At 38.9% G+C, this 25,652-nt stretch overlaps 1 pseudogene; it reads left to right on the top strand.

Annotated features, from left to right (window-relative positions):
* The first annotated feature begins 266 nt into the window (after positions 1-266).
* The window catches only part of LOC119508789, a 51,876-nt pseudogene continuing 26,490 nt past the window's right edge, over positions 267-25,652 (top strand).

Here is a 25,652-nt window from a genome sequence, read left to right as displayed (position 1 = left end):
TCTTTTGACTTAATACACACCACGCTGCCTCTGAAATTTAGAAATCAAGAGCCACTTATGTACAGTGGAGTTAACTGCTCCCCAGTGTGGGAAGCAGGAATAACAGTTTGCACTGAGCCAGCATCAAGAGTGGGTGCCCACCACATGGCATGATTTCAGGGCACCCGAGGGCCATTCTGTACCTCTCCCTTTCCCATGGCCCCCTCTATTGATTGACCTAGACTGGAGTACATTCCTTGCATAATTTAAGACAGTTGAAAATTCGCATGACTTTCAAAGGTGAGAGGGGGAAGAAGCAAAGACAGCGCAAACTAGTAATGAGTCTATGTAAATGTGCGAAGCTACCTTTATTTCCCTCTGCAGTGTCTTACTTCTCCTTTTCAAAATGGAACTGTGTCCTAAACCAAAAATCCTCTCCTCTTACTTCTTTGTTTCCTTCCTCCCCCCTTCCCTTCCTCTATTATTTTAATTGCTTATCATGTAAAGGGCAGTGCTAGTTGCTAGGTTTGCAGAGGTAAATGATGCTACATGCTCCTCTCAAGGGTTTGGAGATGGGGGGCTGGGGGAACAGATGCATAAATGGTTCCAGTGCCTTGATTGGGTTTTCTTCCAGTGAAGGTTAGGAGAGGTCGCAGAGAGGAATTACCTGCCTCTTGGGAAGAGTAGATTAGAAGAGAGTAATGAATGGTAGGAGAATGGAAAGGGTAGGGCCTGGAGAAGAGTTTGGAAAATTCGATGAGTAGAGGAAATAATAACTTACATAGAACAGCTGTAGAATCACGGACAAGTCACTCTGCTTCCCTGTAAGCCCCCTTTTTCCAGTTGTATACTGGGCATAGTGATACTACCTGTCTCATCCGAGTAAGCCTAGGCCATTGGGCGTTTACATTTGCTCTTTATTCCCATCCCTGTAGCGATCACAACCTCGCCTCCTGCAGTCGTTGTGTCACATCCCTAGAAACCTTTCCTAAACACCCCATCTGAAATACCACCCCAGTCAATTTTATTTTTCTTTGAAACACTTATTTGTTGACTTTATGGCTTGCTTCCCCCACTCCAATACAATGCTGTTTCACCAGTGCTTATAAGGATAGCAGAACTCAGTACTTGTTGAGTGAAGTAAGATGATATGTGTAACTGTTTATCACAATGTTTCACAGTGTTGAATATGTATGTATGCATACACAGATATATATTTTTATAGATATGGAGATAAACTATGCAGTAAGTATTAAATATATGTACACATATACTTTGAGGCCTTTTGTGTCTATGTGTTGATTTTTTTTTTCTGGATTTTTTTTTCTCTCTTTTCTCTTTCTTAGTCTCTTGGTAAAATTCCTTTTGAGAAACTGCTGCCCTGCCCCACTTAAAGTTGAGGGAGGAGCAACTTCAGCTTACCAAGAACGAGAGAACTGGGTGGAACTGAGCAGAGGCCAGAACTGAAGGTGCGGATAGTTTCTACACAGTTTCTAGCCTTTTTTGGCTTCACAGTACTTTGAAATACTAGGGCATGCAACACTCTAAGGAACCAAATTGAAAGAACTGAAGTTCCTCCTTAATCATTGATTCATTTTTAGAAGCCTTTCAGTACTGCATTTTTGTTTGAGTAGATTAGTTTATAGCCTGAACAAGCACTCTTCTGTACCCATTGGGAAATTTCTTAAGTGTGCCACTAAATATGTGCTTTTTCTCTGGTGCCCACTTGATATTGGGCCTCTCCTTGGGGACCTCTTGGAACAAAGCAAATTATAAGCTTGTCCCCTTCCTCCTACTACTGGCTTAACTTCATGACTGTCAAACAGACATTTCCATAGCAAAGACTAGGTTTACGGTGGAGCAGTTGAGGCAAACCATGTGGACTGCCCACGTGGCTGAGACCACTCACGCTTTTAGTTAGAATCAATCCATCTGTCACCATTCACAATAGATGTCCACGAAAGTTGGGGGCAGAGGTAGGGTGACAGTGTATAATTTCTTTATTTTCTTACTCCCTAAGAAGATGAACACTTCTTGCTGTTATAAACACTTTACATTTTAGGATTTAAGTAAGAGCCCCAGAGGACTGATTTATCAGAGGGTAGGGTGAGAAAGAAGTAGGGCATAGATGTGGGGGGAGATGAGGTTAATGACACTGGAAAGCCTGGGGGAAGGCAACAGGTGGGAGATGTACAAAAGGAAAAAAGAGAAAGAAAATTGCTTTACTATCTTTTTATTCAAGAAATGTTATTAATAACTCATTTTTAAATTTTTAAAGAGATAGCCAAGCACCATCTTTTAAAATTCCTCTTTGGGATAAAAATAAGCCTCAATAAATATTAACTCTGTCATCCTCTTCAGTGGTCCAATAACGGTTTTATCATTGCTGCTTTAATCATAATTACTATAATTAGTATTCCAGTGATAATGCATTTAGGGTTTTTCTAATGACATGCTCTCAGCAGCTCTGACTGACAGACACATTCAAACACTTCTCACCCCAGAATGGATTGCCGGGTGTTGGCAACTGCCAAGGTTTATGTGCAATAACATTACCGTGTGCCTACTACGGTCAGAGTTGTCATACAGGTGACACAAACACTTCTTTACTACATTAGAAGGTTTTTCTGCTGCCTTCAGCAGATGATGAACTTTTGGAGCATATTTCCTCACATCTGTCTGGTTCAAGAATCAATCCTCTATTATTGTATTGTATATTGTGTTGTATTACATTATATAAAATGTTAATGTTAAGGAAGCTGAATGAAGGGTAGATGGGATCTCTTTGTCTTGTGCAATCCTTTTGTAAGTCAAAGATAATTTCAAAACAAATAGTTAAAGAAAAGAAACAATCCTATAGCATGCATCAGGCATGCAGCAGCCATACGCAATACTGAACCAGGTTGCCCACCAGAACCTGGACCGCTGAAGAGGATGACAGAGTTAATATTTATTGAGGCTTATTTTTCTCCCAAAGAGGAATTTAAAAAGATGGTGCTTGGCTATCTCTTTCAAAATTTAAAAATGAGTCATTAATAACATTTCTTGAATAAAAAACGTTTCTACCAGAAATGTAGAAGCTCATGCAGAGTACATCCACTCTGGCCAATATTGAGTTGCTTTAGTTTCCTTAGCTGCTCAAACAGATACCGTACAATGTGTCAGCTTAAATAATGGGAATTTATTTGCTCACGGTCTTGAGAGTAAGAGAACCTCCAAATCAAGGCATCAGCAAGGCGATGCTTTCTCCCCAAAGACCATGGCGTTCTGGGGCTGGGTCCTGGGCATCCCTGGTCCTTAGCTTGCACATGACAAGGCACAGGGCCTGGGTCTCTCCCTTCTCTTCCAGGTTCCGTTGATGTTCAGCTTCTGGCTGTTGCCTCTGCTTTCTCTCCCCAAGTCTGTATTTCATTCCATTTATAAGGGACTCCAGTAATAGGATTAAGACTCATCCTGCTTGAGGTGGACCACACCTTAACTAAGTAAGCTCATCAAAAGGTCCTACTTACAAAAAGTTCACCTCACAGGAATGGATTAAGTTTTTTTTGAACATGTTTTCTAGGGTCCAAACAGCTGTACACTTCCACACAAGTGAGCCTACTTTTCAGTAATATATGAATGATGGATCTCTTTATTTGTCCATAGCATTTTTAATATGCACATAAAATTCCAAGTAGCTATCCCAATATGCACAAATATGCAGTTTGCTTTATTTTTTAAATCAGACAAGTTTACAACCCAAATGAACTCAATGCTTTTTCCCATGCATTTTTGTTCAGGAAATCTAGAGAATTTTTAAACAACCATTTAGGGTAGTACAGTCCCATAATTTTCCTCTATCTTCTTAAATAGGAAAATATGAAAATAACATCAGGAGCAAGAGAGAGTGCATAATCATTTGTAAAAAGTACTGCGATTTTATGAAGCAGTTTTGAAAATTAGAAGTGGCCTTCTAGGCCAGATGTCATAAAGGCCCTTTTCTTTTACTAAATCCCAAAAGTGCCTTCACTAAGGCTGTACTCTCACCTGAAAGAGGTGCACCCCACCAAAAGAGAATGCATGTCATTAGAAAGAGTGCTTTCATCTTAGGGCTACCTTGTGTGTTTTTCACTGTATGCCTATACTGAGCAGTGGTATGGTAGTTTGGAAGCTGTTATGTACTCCAGAAAAGGCCATATTCTTTTAATCCATTCCTGTGGGTGTAGACCTATTGTGGGCAGGATGCTTTGATTAGGTTATTTCAATTGAGATATGACCCACCTCATTCAAGGTGGGTCTTAATCCTTGTTCCACAGTCCTTTATAAGAGGACAAAATATATACAAAAGCTAAGAGATGAAACTAAGAGAAGCTCATGGAAAAAAAAACCCCAGAGATGCTAAGAGCACACCAGAGAAGCTGAGAGGGAGCCACTGAAGCCAAAAACTGAAAGCAACAAAACCTGGGAGAGAAGGACCAGCAGACACCACCATGTGCCTTCCCATGTAACAGACGTGTCCCTGGATGCTGACAGCCTGGCTTCAGAGTCCAGGTATCGTCCTGTTGATGCCTTGAGTTGAGACATTTTCATGGCCTCAGAATTTTAAGTTGCAAGTTAATAAATCCCTGCCATAAAAGCCAACCCATTTCTGGTATATTGCATTCCATCAGCTTCACCAAACTAAAACAAGTGGTTAGGAATTGATGGATTTTGAAAACAGTGGCAAGTATAGCTCAATATGCAAGCTAAGCCATATATGAAAGATAAATTAATTAAAATAAAAAGTGAAAGATACAGAAATCCAATCTTTTAATTATAAAAAACACTTTTACTCAGGTGTGTAGAATCACTGATGCACAGACAGGGTGGGAGATACACAAAAGTAATTTGAACAAACAGCACATCCGTCTAGAAAAAGCCTGGTTAAAATAGTGTCCATTAAGGGTTTGTAGTGGATGCTGTCACTGCCCCCCTCTTCTCCCATATTCCCCCAGTCTTACCATTTCAGTGCACACAAGTACAGCTTCCAGCTGGCGGCACATGGATTTCACGTGCAGGGCCGGCTGAAGTTCTGGAGAAATAACACCTCCCAGGAGCAACTCACAAGCAAGGACTGAGGATTTGAGAAAGAAATGCCTCAGCTCCCTTGCCCCTCAGAGAAGATAATTTTGAGGTGCATGTTCTATACCATTTCCAGAGTTTCTAGATGGGCTGCACTTTGGTGGCCCACTGTGGAAATACTCTTGTGGTTTTCAGGGATCATGTCCCAAATAAACCACTTACACTTGAATCCTAGTCTCAGGATCTGCTTCCATAAAACCCAAGCTCAGACTAGGTTAGGCTTACTCGGTCTGTCCATTCTTGGCACCAGGAGCTTGAATACGATGATCAGTAGGATTCAACCTGATGTTTTTATATATGAAAACAACCTGAAGCTTTCTTTAAATCCATATTTTATAAAGATGACAAAGAGATTAGCTGATAAGGTCTGAACCCACAATATAGGATAAGAACTGCACACAGCTTATGATCACCACCCTGAACATCTCAGCCCACTTCCTAGCCAGAGATTTTACACAGTAGGGGTGCTGATATGAATTTCCAATTCCCTACCCATTAAGGGCTAGGAAAAAGTCTTAGCAAATGATGATTAGAATAACTAACTCTGTTTTGGTCCACCCTGTATTTCTCCTCTGGTTTCTCAGTACCCTCTATCATTATTTTCCATGATGGTTTCCAATTCCAAAGCGATCTTGCCTTTGTGTCAAGCCAAATATTCTCAGTCTCTGCTTGTATGTGACTCAAAGTCCATTTTCAATACAATGCCATCATCCTTTGTATATTTAGAGGAAGTTGCTTCTGACAGGGGCTTTTCCTGCCTACCTTTCACAGTTTCCTTACAACTCCAGGAATGCCTGATTCTCTGTTTGGCGGAGCTCAACTCTGCAGTGTCCGAGACCTCACTTTTGGAAGGAAGGGAAACCTTTATCTCGCTACTCCTTTTGGCAGGAAAAATAACTTCCAGGTGGTGTCTAATTTTGAAATGGAAGTCCTTGAGCAGAAACGTGCACTTTGCGATGCTTGCTATGGCTTCAACTCAGAGATTTCACCATTTAATTCCAGAGTCACATGATGACATGCCAATTTATGACCTGGGTCTTCTTCTTTAAGTCTTGTTGAATAACAGACACTTCCCAGGTCAAAAGAAGGGGGGAGAAGCTCACATCACTGCAGTTAAATGTGAATCTTTGGGGCACACATCAAAATATTATAATTTTTTAAAAATGTGTTAGAAAAACTAGATTATGCTTTGCTGACATAAATCCACAATAGAGATCATTGTACTTGGCAGACAGCTTCTATAGCATGAACTGTCTCTTAAACTGGGTGTGATTATATGCTCAAAATAATTCTTTGCATAGTTTTATAATTCTAAGGTGCTATTATATCTTTTAATTTACTTGATTCTCAAAACAACCTCAAGGTTATCTAGAACAAGTAGCTACACAGCTAGTCAGTGACTGCTATCTCTTTTTCTGCCCCTTAGCTATCACTTACCATCAGCAAAACACATGTAGACTACATTAGTTAAGGCAAGTAGCATTAGCTGCTGAAACAAGTAAACCCAGATCTTAGTGGCTTACACAGTAGAAGTCTCTCATTTACACAAATGTCCCTAGTTGATAGAGAAGACTTTCCACGTGCTCAGCCAGTCACCAGGCTCATTTCATCTTGTGGCGCCTCCCGCCTCCCATTCATCCAATCAGAGGAGAAAGGGTGGGAGAATGGAAGTTTGCATGGGGGAAGTTTTAATGGATCAGACTTGGAATGGGCATACATCATTTCTGGCCTCATTCTTTGGCCAGTACTCAGCCTTGTGGCTACAACACATGCCAGGGAGGCTGCAAAGTGTGATCCAGCTCTGGGCCCAAGAGGAAGAGGTAGCAGGATTTAGAGAGTGCATGGCATTTTCTGCCAAATGTATAATGCTGCCTCTAAACTCCCTGTCCTGCAGTTCTCTCTTCCTAGAGTATCCCTGTCCCTCTATGCACTCTATTCCCTAAAAATATGTCCACCCATCCTTGGTAACTGAGCCCAGATATTGCCTCCTCCAGGAAGCCTTCCCTGCTTCATTCATCCCAATCCTTAGTTTACGATAGGTGCCCCTTCTTTTGTTTCCTTTCCACTCTAAACTATCCTGTATTGGTGAATTATATGAGTTGCATTAAAAATTTCTATCTAATTTTGTAAATTGCATGTTAGTAACTTAATGCTTATTTTTTGAGGTACTGAAAGACAGGAGCCCATCAGTTTGTTATACCTAGTTCTTTAGAAACAACCCACAATTGATCATTTCTCCTCCCTTTCCTTGTGAGGCAGAATATATTTCCTAATGTCATTCACTTTAGACTTGGCCATGTGGCTTGTTTTGATCAGCAGAATGTGGGCAGAAGTGAGAGTGGATCAGTTCCAAACTGGGGCTTTAAGGGTCGTCATGTGTTTTTGCTCACCTTCTTATGCTCCTATCATCTGCCATGAGAAGAGCAGGTTCCAGATGCTGCTGTTCCTTTAGTCTGTGTTCTAGAATGAGAGACACATGGAGCAGACCTAAACCCAACCCCAGCCCTGCCCAGCCCAGCTGAGCCACAACCAACTTGCAAACCTGTGAGCAAGAAATAAGCCACTGAGACTTTGGGTAGTGTTTGTTACACAGTATTACTGAGGCAAAAGCTAGCTAATACACCCTCTGCCATAACTATCAAAACTTTTGCATGCTACCTCAGCATCCATTTCACTTTTGCTAAGCCACTTGACTCAACACTGCCCTTTGGCCTAGTTAATGAACAATTTTCCAGCCCTGAGGCATAAACTCCCCCAGAACCCAAACCCATTCCACCCACATGCCTCCCCTAAAACCAAGAGCTGGCCCCAAATGATAAGCTAATCATTCCCACCACCTTTGGATCCCCAGCCCTTTTCCGTTTTCACTGTGTTTGCTTTAAACTAAACAATCCTTGACTCCCGTGGGAAATCTACTAAGCTCCTACTCCTGGACCACAATAAAAGTACAGGCCCGGGGGTAACTATTTCTTGCTTGTGTGTTCCCCCCAGAGCCAACTGTGTTTCCTGTCATTGCCTTAGCACCCCTTTCTCTCTGGGACCCGTGAATTACAAACTCTTTCCTCATGCCTTAGGTCCTCGGTTTCCCATTGTGTCGCACCTGACTTTCAATAGGACCCAAACTGAAAGTCCACCTTAACTAACTAAAAACACCCTCCTGCCCTGATTCATTTATGATTGGACAGGGTGGGGCCTAGAAATTTCAACAGGAGAGCACCTGCTATACAAACACACAGGACAGGTCTTCTACAAAGTTTTTATTGTTGGTCATTTCCCTGCCACGTGGCATCAGGTAGAATGCAGGCTGCTCTCAAGCAGCAGTTGGAAGATGACTAGGATGGACTAGGGATGTGGCAGCAGCCCCCAACCTGGATGTGAGTGTCGCCATACCCTTCCAACTTCAGTGTGGGCAATATAGCTGCATGAGCCTATTCAGGACATAAGTTGGTTTATTTTTCCTGATTTTTTCTTTCAACTTGAATTCATCACAGTATTAAAATGGGCCAGATTATCAAATCTTTTGTGATTAGTTTATTCTCTCTAATCATTAAGAAACATAATTTAAAGGTTAAAAAATGTTCTGTACAGTCACTAGCAATGAGATGTGGTTAACTATAAACAGCATAACTCTTTCATGTCTACAGGAATTTTTTTCTATACGTCTGGCATGTAGGATGATATTGGTTGGCCATTTCTTAAGATGATCAAGTGATTTTTTAATCCCTCTTTTTTAAACCTACTAATATCACTATGTCTTATTTGTCTAGTGACACATATTCTCTGTTCATGAATAACAATTAAAGATTTACAATAGACCGAAAAGTACGTTGCTCCATGATAGCTGTTTCTATGTACTATGGCATAATAAGTGGTAAGGAAGTTTGATTTTTGTTATTTCCTTGGCAGAGTAGAGAAGGTATGGGGAGCAGAAATATGTTTAACTATATAAATCCCATGTTTTATTTTATTTTATCATGATTTAAAAAGGAAGAAAAGATAGTCATAAGAATGCTGAGAAATTTTTATCATGCCCATGAATCATATTGGGTAGGGGGGCTGGGAATTATTATTATTTTTTAATAGTTGACCTTTCAAATACAGAGTTAGAATCTCAAAGGACAGAATCCTCTCTGACTCCTGTAGAGCTTGTCCAGGGCAACAATCTTGGCTCATTCCTTGTGCCTGCCCCTGCCCCTGAGCAGTTGCTGACTCATCTATGGGGGCTTAGGAAATGCTGTCTAATGAATGGACAGACAAAAGGACAGTGGCACAGAGGGGAAATTTCTGCTGAGCAAAAATGGGGATCTTTGAGGATGCTAACCCAAAGAACCATGCAACTGGCTGAGCAACCATTTGCTGCCAGAAATTTTGCCCTTGGTCCCTGTCCAAGGAGGGTCTCGTGCTCACACCCATTGCCTGGGGCTTCTCAGGCTGCCCACGCAGTTCAGTCTTTCAGATCAGCCTGTCACTTCCTGACTCCCTGTTGAAAGGGCTTCAGCAGAGTCTTTGTGTTTTGTACCGAAGCTAGTGAATATTTCATAGTATCATCAGTGACTTCAGTCAATCCTATTTTCAGTATCTCCTTTAAAAGACGGACATAGAAATGACCTAATTTTAAATTCATATGCTTATATTTCATGCTAAGAAATAACACTCTTTATTTAAATTAAACCAGTTTTTGTAAAACGACAAAGTTATTAAGTACTTGTAAGCAAACTAATAAGAATTTTATTAAAAGGCTTCACAAAAGGATAGAAAGCAAAGATTCTATTATAACTTATAAATGAACCAGTTATTCAGGACAAAGTTAACTTATTTTGCAGAAAACAGGAGTGGATCCTCTGGGCTTAACCTAAAGAAGACAGGCAAATTTTTTCTTTACTACTGCTTCATCTAAGACACAATTTCAGCCAAAATTTTCTCATAACTATTTGGTCTAAGACACAGGATGACACTAATGATAAATACAACAAATATTTTATAGCACATCACCATCATTTTAAGCATAAATATCATTATACAATTAAAAAAAGAAATGCAGAAAAGAAATGCAGGTGACCTAGTCCTAATATCAGAAAGTACATGATAAATCCAACTTTGGTCTTGAATGAGAAAGGAAAGCTCTCTGAACAAGATCTAACAACAAGTTTGGCCTCCATCTTCATGTGCCTAATCTTTTAATGCCTGAAACACAAAGCCTGGCTACTAATGCCCAACAGATCTACCCAGAAAATAATCTATTTTTAAAACGTATGGCTAAAGAAGGCCTGGCTTTTTCTCCCCTGTCCGAAGTTGTCAGATTATTCTCAGCCTGGGAGCTTGGGACATTTCCTTGCATGACCCAAAGACTGACTGGAGTTGGCCTGGTTGAATTTTGCCTTTCTTACAGGATATCAGAAACTCCATTGTTCTCTGGACCTCCTCTTGGGATCCAAAGTCTGTCACAGGCTGATTCTAGGCCACTTATGTAACTTAACTACTGGTCTTTCCCAACATAAAACCCCCAGAGCACACAAGGGTGGATTGTCATGAGGTGATGTACACAATGCAATTATTTCTTCATGTTCAACTTGCTGTTAAGCCAAACTAAACATGCCTTTAAATAAAAGTTGTAGTACAGTTTAATAACCAAAGCAGAACTCTGGGATTTCTCCAGTTTTTACTTCTGTCACAGACTTAACAATGTCACTGTCATAAGCCATTTTCCTGTTATAAGATTTATTGGACATTCATCCTCTAGTGTGTCATTTTTCTTGGTGGTTTTTCATGAAACACCATGTCTGTCTGCTGGAGACTATATGAGAAACTAGACTCAACCATTTTCCACAAATGGAATTACGGAGACCACAAAAGGAGACTTGCAGAAAGGAGGGAATTGATGGTAGCATAACATGTGACAGGAAGTCCTATATTCAAGTCTGAGGAGGATTAGAGTATTCTTAACAAGATCTGTAGGAGTTAGAGATTTCATAGGTGAGGAGCCGTGTCACAATCAACAGAGGGAGTGACCCAAGTTGACTAAAGTTGATGGAAGTGAAAACAGTTGGAAATCAAGTGGTCCAAGAACTCTGCCTCCCAGAAAATGGTAGGAATTCAGATGGGGGAAAAAAATCCATGAATTGGGTATAGAATATTTATAAATGTAGAAAAGTGAGCCAGAGACTGAAGACAATATCAAATTGGGCAAAAAGTTGACATTTTATATATATATATATATATATATATATATATATATATATATCTTAATGCCATGGGCTTTGAGACATTTTTATTGGAAGATGGAACAGTAATTGTTTGAGACCTTAAGGAAGATAGAGTGTTCTAGGTTCACTAACCGGACATTGATGTTGAATTTCGTGACATAATCTTATTTGTTCTGCCTTTGCCTTTCTTCATTATTTTATACTTCTGCCATTCTCTTGCTTTTGGGGCCATTCAAGAAGTAATATAAAGTAAATTAAAGAAAATTATTAGAAAACTTTTCAATGTTCCTTAAACTTAATGTAGCTCATACTTCTGAAATTATGATTAGATTTTTTAACACTTAAGAGCACATATACACAATAATTATTTTTAAAATAATTTTAATTTGTAAATATTTAAGAACTTTTTTCATTGTATTTTATCCATGATCCTTGAAAAGGAGAGTTCTATACAGAATGTTAAAATGGAAAGGCAAAATGGGATGATATCGAGCCTATATTTAAATTAGCATGAACGTGTCTTTTTTTTCTTACCAGTTTTTGCTTTCATAAATCTATATACTGTTATAGACAGGGATTCCTTATTGCACTTCTTATTAGAATCATGTAGGAATGTAAATACTGGTAACTTTTCAGAGGAAACTGCAAAATAAAATATATTCCATGCTTCAGTGGAGCTTTACTCCACTCTTAAAATAAGCTAGCAAGTGGAAAATTTTAAAACTTGAGGTCTATTTGTTAGTTACCAGGCTGCTTAGGACAGCATTTGTGCTGTCTTTTCCAGGAAATCTTACTAACACAACACTAACCAATCAATCATGGCTTCACAAAGGAGGCTCTGAAAAGCATGCCTGTCTTCTGCACTTAAAATTGAAATTAGCCTGATTGGATTGCACAAAGAGTCCTCTGCAGTCAGAGCTATGGCCGACATCAAAGAATTCATATACATAGAAGAAAGAAACATCACAAGCTACAAAGAGATGAGAATCTGGCACAAATAATGTCATCTTTTATTTAAAGCTGACAATGAAAAAAGGCCCTGCTACTGCGGAAGTTTCCGCACGATTAACTTTCATACTAGATTTATTTGATTAACCTATTTATTTGTCATTTAGGAGCTACAGGTGGCCCTGAATATTACCACTAAGGTTTAAGTTCATTGTCTTTATACGACTTGTAAAATACACCTTGCTTTGGTGAGTGAAGAAAATAAATATTATTCCTGAAATTCCAAGGATGCTGCTGATCATTTAGAGGAAGTGTGGCAAATTTAAATGCATGCAGAGTCAGGCAGGAGGTGTGATTATGGAAGAGGGCAGGAGAGAAACTATGGTGAACTGGGTAGGGGTGAGTGGGCAGCCTGTTTAAAGGAGGCAGCCACTTTCCAGCTTCAGCCAATTGCTGCTTTGCAGACTGCTCTGTCACCATTGCCAGCCCAAGAGATTGCCAAGACAAGGCTGGTAAATGTAATTTTTACCAGACCTCATCCAATTTTTTCTGCAATTGGCAATTAATTTAAAATATTAAAACACTGTGGGCTGAACAAAATAAATGAGCCAGACTGATCTCAGGGACAGTTACTTAGTCACGTCGGTTTAATAGTTTGTTTTGGAGTTTAGCTTTCTAGAGAATGGCTTTTGGCTTTTTGTTGTTTGTGGTTAATTTTGTTCTTCCACAAGGTTTTCTGGCCAACACCTATGATATTCTGGCACATTATGTTTCCATAGATATCACTTAGTAATTTTAATATCTAGATTTGCCACCCTGGTCTCTAAAAAGATATTTTTCTTCCTACTCTCTTGCCCTCTTCTTTTCTTCTTAATCATTGTCTTCTTAATCTTCTCCTTCTCCTTCTTTTTCTCTTCTATCTTTTTATTCTTCTTCTTTTAATAAGATTTACTCCTCAATCATTTAAAGAAGGAAGGGATTTAATGTTTATTAGGTGACTTATTTATGCCAGGCACTTCACTTATGCCATCTAATCCTAATGAAACCCTCCAAGGATTACAGTTAAGGAAAGGGAGTCTTATGAAGAATAAATAACTTGCTTGAAATAAACCCCTAATAAATAGGATAAGAATAATTCAAACCAAGATCTGTTAATAACAAAGCACTTGCTGTTTCACTGTAACATGTTTCCTGTGAGTAAAACATTTATTTTTTATTCCATAGGTAAATCAAGCAATAGGTCACTCGTTTTGATTCTAGAAAAAAATTGAAAACTAAAACAGGCTATCAAGGGATAAGATTAATATGAGTAGCACGTTTTTAATTTAATAAACCCTGAGATTTCTAATTTGAAGATAGGAGCAACAAACAAAATGAGAAACAAAACCACACATTCTAGGTTGGATGAAACTGGGAGACAGCTATAACCTCAAACCGAAAAATAAGTGAAAGAGGGCCCATATGTTGTGGTGACTAAGCAAGCGTAAGAGAGGAAGCAGAAAAGATGTTCACGGTTGAAGATCTCAAAACAAAAAGCTGCTATTATAGTGTGAAGTGTATGTATTATATACAGCGGGACTAAAGAGAATCAGCTGGTAAGGGGTCTGCCCTGGTTTGATTTTAATTACAAGAACAGAGGAGGTGGGGCCAAAGGAGGGACAACACAGATACCCATATTTGCACAAAGAAGTCCATCGTGTTAGGAAGAAGTGATATTTTTGCGTGGTGATAGCACTGCCACATATTGCCTATTGCCAGTCCTATTACATATGGAAGTACTGAGATGACCCTGTGTTCCACACATAGCTCTCCCTACTCTCAGTTGTGTAGAGAAACCAATTCTCCTTGGTTATGTCTAGACCAATTACTCCAGCCAGTATTCCTACTCCTTCCTTTACTTTTGGTTTCAAGAAGATCCCAAGGTACCCAAGAGGCATTTCAACTTCCGCTTTAATGAAACCTGCCACCTAGGGAAGCATTCCTCTCTCGAGAATCAAAATCTCTAAAGCAGGAGAGCCCAACATTGCACAGAAGGGAAGAAAACATTTAGAAGTTGGGTGTTAGGTATAATAGTGAGAGAAGCCACTCCCACGCCTTGATTTTCAAACTCACATGTTTGGGCTACAGAAGAAATAATACTATATACTGGTCTCTAATTCAAATTATATATCTTACACCGTAGGATATCCTCCAAAGCTTTCTGGGTTTGGTTTACCACTAGGCAGTATTATTGAGTGTTTATGAGTCCATTCTGCTGTTCTGTCATTTCAGGTTTTCCTGGTGACTGGACTATGCTCTAAGAACAATGAATTGCATAGACATGAGCCCATTGCCACACTGATTTTTGCAATGAAATCAATTCCTTAGTGAAAAACAATGCTGTATGGAAGGAATATCACGATGGTGAATAATAAGTTTCTTTAGTTCATGGATGGTAATGATGGTAGAAGAATTGCAAATGAGAAAGGTGAATTCATATCCACAGTTAAGTATCCATTTCAGGGAGTACAAGATCTCTGATAGTGGGCCCTAATTTCATCAATTTGCTATCAATTGGCTGGCTAGCTACCTGGGAGAAGGGTCCCATATCAGGGCTTACAGTTGATCTATGTTGGTCCAGATAAACTTTAGCAATGTGAAGCCACAAAGAGTCTCCATTCCTAATGCCATGCCCTCTTTCTACATGAGCCCATTGTGCAAACACTAGATGACTAATATCTACAAGGCAAGTTATTTTGTTCACCTGGTTCTTGAGCGAACCCACTGCAGTGGATTCCCTGGGGTGAAAATTCACATGGGATGCAAATATCCTCTCACCATTCCTGTTTTCAGAGAGTCGTCTTCTTGTTACCCATCTTTCAATCTTGCTTTTTTGCAATTCCTTCATCATCTGGCCATACACGTAGCTGCTACCCATGAATCAAAGTCCACTTCTAGGTCAAAGAGCTAATGTAGGAAATGTGTCAGTTTCCAAGTATGTCTGTTCCAATTATAACATGCACAACTTGTGTCTTCAGAGCCACTGATTCAATTGGGAGATACGAAGGCCAAAATTGCATTATCATTTGACCACCGTAAGCCTCAACTGTCTTGACTTTTTGTTATAGAAAATTTCAAATGCCTACAAAAGTATAGAGAACTATAAATTGGATCCCCCGTTTATCCACCACATAGCATTAATGCACGAGCCCACATTTTGACTGGAAAAATCCAGAGGGCATTAGGGCTCCAAATTTTAGTGACACCTCACATTCAGTGTCTAGTAATCCCAAAAATGGATGTTTGATTTTTCCTGATGTATCATTACACTCTGTGCTGGATATTTCTGTTTCTGCTCTAGACCTACTCTTTACCTTTTACCCCCTGAGTGGTAGCCCGGAAGGCTGGCCTGAATTGAGTACTTCAAGAGTGTCCCTTTTCCTCTTCTCATGCAATGGGGTGAATTGACAGTAGATAGGAGAAAGGGAGAAGTGTATTTATCTTTCAGCTTCCTCCCTGCAGGGTCAGCACAGGTAGTCTCAGTCGCTTTGCTGTAGCCACAGCTTCGAAAATTGTCAGTGTCTACAAGCTCCAGTGACTGTTCCTGCCCCTTACCACCTCAGGCCTGTGGGTCAGGGAAGAGGATGGATGTCCTGTTGTTACCAGGTCTAGGATAGAACAGTATTCTTTCTGTTTTCTCTATACTTTGCCTACTGTGCTATAGGTAAGAAATCCTTTTACAAAACTCCCCTCAAATGACCCATTTTATATATATCTCCTGTCTATTTCATTCCCTGGGAGTCAATTAGCCATCATCAGAGATCACTATGCATCAGATGTTTGGCACCTCTGGAATTGAATCATTCCATCTGAAATCAGAGCATCCATTTCTGCCACCTTCATCGCCAAACTACAAAGTTCAGCCATCACAGAGCTTTTCAAGCATGCCAGCATTCTCCCAATATTTCAATTCTTAATTTCTTAGTGAAGGGAATATTTTCTGGGTGTTCCTGTGGGGCAGTGGGGGTGGTGGCCTGGGTATATGGGCCATACTTGATATTTCACTCCAGCATTTGATTATTCCTAAGCTTTTGTATTTATCCATCTTTATTATGCTGGGAATATTCTGGCATCACAATCTATAAGAATTTGAGCAATGCTAAGTCAAGGTTTGTGTTAGTCATGCAAATAAACCTGAGAGCTCCTTCTACTATTTGGGCTAATATATTAAATTTAGAATCTTTATGCATTCACATTGATGAACTTAGCCCAATTCATTATTATATTCCATCTTCCTTAGTTAAATGCCAGATTTTAACTGATAGAAATTAGAAAACTGCTGTGGTTCTTTTGGTGGGTAAGCTATGTCCTTCCATATTCATCTTACTGGAGATGTTGGGATTGTACATCTACTTATGGGTCTGGGGTGACTTTTGAGGGAAAGGAGGATTGCTTTTCATGGCAAGGCCTCGTGAGAGCCTTCATGCAAAGTAAAACCAGTCTACTCCAACAGTGGAGAAGGGGCTGCTTCTGCTGGCAAGACATGTTCCGGGAGATTTGAGTTCTCTGGATGTGAATGTGAAGCTTTGTTGGTGCAAATGTTGTATCTGGAGATGTTTCCAAAAATGAGAAGCAGGAAGAGAGATATTTCTCCTCTCCACTTAAAATTCTGTAAACCATGTGTAAATTTTGGATCTGATTTTCAGCAAAATCTACCTTACAGTCAATAAGAGGTTAAGTTAAACCTTTCATTGCCGCTTCTCTAAACAGGCCTTGAGCTAACACGTTGAAGTGCTGAGTTTATCGTTTCCATCTGGGTGGTCTCCGTCCCACCCACAGATCTTATTGCTGACATTATCACTAGAACAGTCAGTTGCACCAACCTTTTAGTCTTCTATACCTTCACAAAACACATCCCAACAACCCACATGCAACAACAAGTGGGAGACAGTGGCCCATGGATCACCAGTTTCCATCTCCCACTGGCAGTAAGGTCATGGTTGCATTGAAGCCAAACAGGTCAGAGAACCACTCCCAGAATCCCATCCCATCTTTAAAGATCTGTTTTCATGAAACCATTCCTAATACCTATACCATATGAGTGAGTGGCTGATCAAGAAGCAGAAACCATTTCAAACAGAAGAAATTTAATACAGAAATCAGTTACAAGAGTGTCTGGCGCTAATAATGGAAAGGTCAGATTGTTCACAAATCAGTAACTGCAGGAACTCTCTACCTTTTCTGGGTTGGTGGAGTAAAACCTCTGCCCAGAGATCAGTGGCACTGTGTCCCTTGGCTTCAGCTGCCCAAGTTGAGCTTCTTGAGCAGGACAGGGCCTTTAGGCTGTTTCTGCAACAGCAACAGTGTACATTTTGCCCTCGGCTGCTGCAGCTGCTACCAGTTGTCATTACTTCCAGAATTGTTCCCATTACTGCCTCTGTGCTCCCCATCATGGAGACCCCTTAAAGCTGCTGCTGCTACAGCTGAAATCAATGTCATTGTATGTGGGAAACTGAGTCTTCCATGTTGCCTGAGGCATATCTAGGGTGGTGACTTGGAATGCTGAGCCGCAGGCCTGCATAGAATGCCATGCAGGCCTGCCCTGTAAAGAGGTGTGTCTTGTGACTACAATTATCTTAAACCTACATTGGATACACCTGATGGGCTCTCCCCCACCTGAGCACCTTTAGCACATACACCTAATCTTCTGAAATAAATAGCTGGAGCAAGGCTGCATTGTCGTCCACTTAGCACGAGATGCAAGTGGGCCCCCTGCTCCCTTAATTCTTAGCTTTGTGTCCGTGTCTCATTCCTGCGTCGCCCTGTCAGCAATAATTGTAGTCAAGCTCCTAGAACTTCCCCACTGCGGCATTATTAGTACTTCAGATATCCCTGGATATGGCTTCAGAATCTGGAAGCAGGAAACTGTTATGATTTTCAGTCAGTTCCTTCCATGGGCAGATGACATAGAAATAAGACAATTTCCTTAAGAGAATGGATGCAAAATCATTATCAAGATATTAGAAAAGTATTTGGTATATAAAAAAAGACTGTCAGTAATACAGAATAGTGACACTGGGTTTATGCAGTAATGCAGGAATATTTTAACATTAAAGTCTTTTAATGTCATTCACCACAGTAACAGATTTAAGGAGGGAAACCATACAATTATCTCAGAAAATGCAAAAAAAAAAGCATACAAAAAATCCAATATTCTGTTATGATTAAAAGCTTTTAGCAAACTTGGAAGAGAAGACAGTTTTCTTAACCTGGTAAGTTTATCTGTGACAAAACCATCAGTACCATATTCATGTTGAAATGAATTTTCTGTGAGAGCCAAGAATAGGACAGAATAAGCAACTGATTATTCTGGAGTTCCTGGCCAGTGAAATAAGACAGGACAAAGAAATACGTTATACAACTAGAAAGAAAAAAGAAAAACCTGTCATCATTCAGAGATTACAAAATTACCTTCATTTTAATTTCGTAGGCTGCTCAAGCAAATCCTATGAAATGGGTCGAGTTAAACTACAGGAATTTATTTGCTCACGGTTTTGAGGCTAAGAGAAAGTCCAAATCAAGGCATCATCAAGGTGATGCTTTCTCCCCAAAGACTGGCATTCTGGGGCTGACTGCCGACGATCCTTGCTCCTTAGCTTGTCACATGGCAGTGTCTCCTGGTCTCTCCTTTCTCCTCTGGATTCCACTGATGTTCAGCCTCTTGATTTTGTGGCTTTCTCTCTGTGAGTCTGAATTTCATTACACTTATAAAGGTAATGAATTATATATTACTATTATTATAGTAATAGGACTAAGATCCATCCTGATTGAGTTGGGCCACCCCTTAACTGAAGTAACCTCATCAAACAATCCTGCTTACACTGGGTTCACACCCACAGGAATGGATTAAAGAACATATTATTTCTGGGGTGTGTACAGCTTCAGACTACCACATCCATAGAAAAGCCAAGAAAATCTGTAGATACACTATTCAAATCAGGAAGGTTTCTAGATATAAGGCCAAGCCAAAAAAAAAAAAAAAACAAAACAAAACAAAAAAAAAAACAAAAAAAAAACTCAATGAAACACTTGTAAAACAGCAGCAACCAATTAGAAAATATTATTTTTAAAAATCACTTTCATAAGAGCATAAAAGCATGAATGTACTTAATCCAAAAAACCCTTCATTGACTTTTATTGAATAACATAAAATAATTCCTAAATAAGATGTGAGTATACCTTATTCATGGCTAGAAAGGCTTAATATTATAAAGATGTCAATTTGAAAATGTTCAGTTATTCTAATAATTATTCCAGTATTTTTCTTAGAACTTGATCTTGAAAGTCATATTGAAAAATCAGTAGAAAAGAAGAGCTGAGATTGTTTTGAAGACTAACACCCTATCAGATGTCTTTGCTTATAATTCTAATAATTATAAATTCTTTTCTGTGGCTCAAGGATACATCATCAATAAACCAATGGGAAAAAAAATGGGTCATCAAGATATAGACCCAGGAATATGCTGAATGTGTTCAACTTGTAATATGGGAGGCATGGTGTCCTGGTTTGAAACTGTTATGGTCCCTAGAAGAGCCATGATCATTTAACCCAACCTTGGTGGTGGAATCTTTTTATTGAGTATTTCCATGGAGATATGACTCACCCAATTGTGGGTGAGACCTTTGATTACATTATTTCCATGGAAATGTGACCCTGACCATTCCGGGTGGTTCTTGATTGGGTCACTGGAGTACTTAAGAGAAGCTAACAGCTGACACATACACTGATGCTTGGAGATGCTTGGAGATGCAGACAGAAGGACATTTGGAGATACTAGGCTAAGAGATGAATCCCCTAAAGAATACCCGGATCCCTATCTGAGACTCTATAAAAATTTCACTCACTAACTTTATTCTTCAGAAGCTTAAATCCTCCAGAGAACTCATAATCCAGCTAAGTCCCAAAACCCAGAGGCAATAGCCTCTTCAAGAATATCAACCAGATGTGTCCCCTTTTCCCATAATTTTGACACCCCTTGTGCCGGTTTGAATGTATTGTGTCCCCCAAATGCCATTATCTTTGTAGTCTTGTGGGGCAGATGTTTTGGTGCTGGTTAGATTTGCTTGGAATGTGCCCCACCCAGCTGTGAGTGATGATTTTGATGAGATGTTCCCATGGAGGCGTGGCCCCGCCCATTCAGGATGGGCCTTGATCAGTGGAGCCATATAAATGAGCTGACTAAAAGAGAGGGAACGGAGAGCAGGTGTGAGTGATGTTTTGAAGAGGAGCAAGCTTGCTAGAGAGGAACATCCTGAGAGAAAGCCATTTTGAGACCAGAGCTTTGGAGCAGATGCCAACTGCCTTCCTATCTAGCAGAGGTTTTCCGGATGCCATTGGCCATCCTCCAGTGAAGGTACCCGATTGCTGATGTGTTACCTTGGACGCTTTGTGGCCTTAAGACTGTAACTGTGTAGTGAAATAAACCCCCGTTTTATAAAAGCCTATCCATCTCTGGTGTTTTGCATTCTGCAGCATTAGCAAACTAGAATACCCCTTTTCAACATGAGCAAGTTAGGGTGGTCACTGCCTAGACATCCCTGAAGATTGGAAAAGTGATTAAACTAGAGGAAGATAGACTTTAACAAAGGATTATGAATACTGAATCTCTATATAATTTTCTTTTTCTTGGTAGCTGAGTAGCTAGAAGGAAAGAATTGAGGTGGTGGAACTATAACCCATGCATTCTTTGAAATTTGCTCCATAGCTATTTGCTGAATTGTAATTTGAAGGTTATCACCTTTGTGTGTGTGTGTGTGTTATGTTTCACAATAAGAAAATAACTGAAACTGTGGTACTGTAACTTCACATTTTGAAAATTTCCTATATAACTATTTGTTAAATTGTACTTTGAAAGTTGTTACCTTTTGCAAATATATTTCACAATAAGGAAATAACTGAAACTGTGGAACCGTAACCTATAACATTCTTTGAAATTTGGTCTCTAACTACTTGTTAAATTCCACTTGGAAAGTTACCACTTCTATGTATATGTGTCATATTCCACAATAAAAAAAAATGATTAAAAATAAGAAACACTGATAACAATCCTCTTCTTCATCAGTATCGTAAAAAAAAGAGAGATGAAGCCCACAGTTTGCCCAGAAAGTAAGAGAAGACTCCCAGGTGCTTAGAGAGAAAATGCCCTGGGAGAAAGAAGCAAGGGACGCACAGGAGCTGAGAGATAGAAGCGAAGACAGAAGCCCAGAGACATTTTAGAGAAAGCCATTTTGAAACACAACCCAGGAGCAAAGAACCAGCAGACACCAGCTAAGTGCCTTCTTCCCAGCTGACAGTGGTGTTCCAGAAACCATCAGCTGTTCTTCAGTGACGGTATCCTCTTGTTGATGCCTTAGTTTGGAGACTTTTATGGCCTTAGAACTGTAAATTTGTAACCTAATAAATCCCCTTTATAAGAGCCAATCCAATTCTGGTGTTTTGTGTAATGGCAGCATTAACAAACTGAAACATATGGTATGACAAATCAGTGGAGAAATCCATAATATTTAATAAATAATAATGGGATAATTTGACTATATTATAGAAATAAAATAAAATAAAACCCGTACCTCACAACAAAAACAACAAAAAAAAAAACAATTTGAATTAAAGACTTAAACATGAAAAGCGAATCTTTAAAACGTTTAAAATTAAATATAGGAAATCTATGACTTTGGGGTAAGGGTCTGTTAAACAAGTATCAGAAAAGAAGAAAAACAAAAGAAAAAATAGATAAATTAGGCTATATTTAAATTTAAAATTCTAGGTACCATAAATAAGAGTTAAGTACAAGTCAGAAAACTGGTAAAGATACTTACAAAAATATATAACTGAAAATATAACATCCATTATATAAAATGAGGATCCCTACAATCAATGAGATAAATAAATAACTCTAAAGAAATAAATAATTCTGTAAGGGAAAAAAAAACAGTTCTAAAGGAATATGACATATTCGTAAAATAAGATAAAATGCATGGTAACTGATTTTGGAAATATAATTTAAAACAGCAGGGTACGATTTAACAACCATGAGGTGTTATGATTTTTGCCAGTAAGATAATACAAAACTAAGGCAAGGGCTTTGTGGACCAGGGACAGATACATGCTAAAGGGAGTTTTAATTGCTTCTGCCACTTTGGAGAGTAATTTGGTGAGATCTAGTGAAGTTGAAGATATGCATATATAAAGAACCAAAAACTCCACTGGGTAAATGTTCTCCCAGAGAAATCTACACACATGTTCAAAAGGAGACATGACCAAGGATGTTTGTTGGCTCATATTACTAGTAGCTAAAAACTGGAAATAATCTAAAAGCCTATCACTCCCTAGTGGATACGTAAATTGTGGTGTATGCCTACAATGAAAACTAAATCAATTAAAATTAATGGTCTGAATGTATGTGAATCAACATGAATAAATCTGAAAAAAATGTTCAGTGAAAACAGCAAATGGGAAAAATTATATGTAAATTATGATATAATTATGTTAATTGTAAAAGCATATAAAGTTGTACCAGACTGTTTATGACTACACACATATGTGTACACACACAAACTTTGGGATATGCGATGGGAGTTGGAGCTTCAGTTATATTTGTAAGCTTACTTTTGATAAAGAATAAAGGATCTGAAGCAAATATGGTAAATATTTGCTGTGTAAAATTTATATGTTTGAAATATCTCAAAATGTTTTCATAAAGAAAAATCAGAAACATGAAGGAATGACTTCAACAAGTTTAATGCCGGGAGCTTTATTATTTTTATATTTTCTTTAGTGTTCAATTTCCTTGTCCTAACTCGGTACATTTTATTTCTGTCTAATTTACAATATGTAGAAATTAACTGCATCAGCTTTTTCTCCTCAAAAAAAACTCTCTTATTTGTATTGGTCTTAATGACTTCAATATTTTTTCACACACAGGCCCAGCCTTAGCCCTGTAGAAACATGTATATATACCAAACAAACAGTGGTCGATCAAAGGAAAGTAATGCGTTTATTAGATACTTTCTGGATTTTCTTCTGATGGCCCTGCCCATCTTTTATTGCCACTGTGTCATTACCCCAGAAGAAGCTAAGGAAGGAAGACACAAGCTTTCCAAGGCTGCTCAGGCCTCCTGCTCAGCATCAGTTTTGCTCTGAAGGAGGTGCATTTCTGCAGAGACATCTGATGAAAACACTCCAGCTTCTTGACTGAGTTGTCAGCCACACAATTTCTGGGAAACTAGATGTCCTTCTCCAACGAGACCTTTGCAAGATGTGGACATTCTACTCCATAAAATATCTTGATGCCAACATGTCTACAGATACACAAATCACAGAGATATACCCGGAATGCTGAGTGCTCCCACATGGCCTTGCCTAACCTGAAGGGAGCTTTGGACAAGTAAGGAAGCCTCATCTGGCATTTTGATCCAAATTTTTGCCCTCACCTATAAACCTAAACAATCAACATGGGATCATCAGTCCCAAGCAGCAGGCACTCCACCAACATTGGAACAATGTTTGCTGAAGTTGCATAGGATTGAAGATATGCTTATCTTTATTTCATAGATTAGAAAACGGAGGCTTAGACAGGTTAAGGGACTTGTCTGGGGTAACATAGAGTGGGTTTAGGCAGAGGAAGATTTTAAATCCTAGTTTTCCACGATTCTGTAAGTTGAGAGTGTAAATACACGAGTACTGACGAAAACCACACTTCTAGCCCTACCACGGGACCCTCTTTACAAACAGGCTCTTAGGTAGATGATTAGAAAAATGACAATTGTCTGGATTCTGGAAAGTCTGCTGCACCCACACATCACTGTCCTTCATAGATGGCCATGACCCACCTTATAGAGACTGTAACACTGACAACTTGGGATTCCTCTTTCCCTAAAATTGACCACTCTATGCATGCTTGTTAACTACATAAAGATTAACTCCAATTATCAAATCACAAACAGTTTAAAAATGGAAGAGAAGAAAATTTTTAGAAACAACACAAACTTTTTCTCCAGATTTATGTTTCATTTTGTGTCCAACCACTGTAAAACACCAGCTCATTTTATTCACTGTCAGTGCCATACCCATTTAGAAGTAGTAAATGTCTTTATGTCACATGAGTAATTAACCAAATAAAATGCAATATATGAGTACATTCTCCCAGGGTGTAAGCTTGTCTTTGGAAAGAAATGTGATCGTTATAGAAGGGTTTGGGTCACTTTTTTTTTTTTTTTTTTTTCTATTTGAAGAGTATCAAACATTCCCACATAAAATCTGATGCACTAAGATAATCTGCTTCAATCTAAGGAGTAGCTTCCATCTCCTGTTCATAATGAAGAAAGTTAACTTCCTGGAATATTTGAAAAGTCAATTCATATTCAAGATTTCTATGAATTAAAATAAATTGATAGCAAACACTTAAGGGAAAACACTGATTTCTATTTAATAAGATTTTTGTATATTTTCCTAACTACAAATCCTTCAGGTAAAATAAAACATTCTATTAACACATGAGAAACATTCAAATGGAATAAATGAATTCCTTTTCCTCTTCTGAATAAAATAACTGTCAGTTATTGGGCCCATGGTATACCCAGTTAGAGATACAGAGGAAGGAAAGTGATTAAATAGGTTTCATTTGGTGCATTGCTTCTGTGTTCAGTCTTGATGAAAATGCACTCAAACACAATCGATCACTGATTTTAATTTCCTTTATTGTGTTACAGACAGATGAAGAAGGAGAATTAAATGTAGGAGTTGTTCAGCCAGGGTTGTGCATTGTCTCCAGTGCAGATGGCACTCTCGTTCTGCACGTTTTGTAGCATGAATGTGGCTAAGCAACAACGCACCTCAATTATCAAATAACAGGCCCTGCATTTCACAAAGCACTCTCCCAGGGGGTGGAACTAGGAAAGACTTACAGCCTCTCTCCATATGTATGAGAGGGAATCATAAATTAATGAGGTTAATTTTCATGAGCCACAGAATGAAAAACATTGTCATATTCTGTAAAATATTACATGTTCTAAAAATTATAAGGCCAATAGTACATGCCTTTGACCATACCAGGGACGCAGTGACTGATTGTATATTTGCTAAAATGTTTAATTGCAGCATGCTGGGCAATTTATTTCTGGTTCTTCCTTTTTAGTTTTTCCATATAAATGTTAACCATCATTTGTAATATAAAGTGAATGATGGAAATCATTGAAATTGTGTAGAGGTAGAGAGAATAACTTTTTCTTCTTTAACTCGAACATTTTCTACAGTAGTAGAGTAGAATCTAAGGAAATAATCTGTAGTTGAACATCTGAAATTTTTCAGGCTTCATGTTCAGTCACAATATAGGATTTTAAGCATTTTAGACGGCACTCAGCTTTACTACCCAATCACCATCAGTT

Source organism: Choloepus didactylus, chromosome 14 (assembly GCF_015220235.1).
Source record: "Choloepus didactylus isolate mChoDid1 chromosome 14, mChoDid1.pri, whole genome shotgun sequence".
Classification (NCBI taxonomy): domain Eukaryota; kingdom Metazoa; phylum Chordata; class Mammalia; order Pilosa; family Megalonychidae; genus Choloepus; species Choloepus didactylus.
Note: the sequence above shows the minus strand (reverse complement) of the source record. Positions and strands in the feature narration are given on the sequence as shown.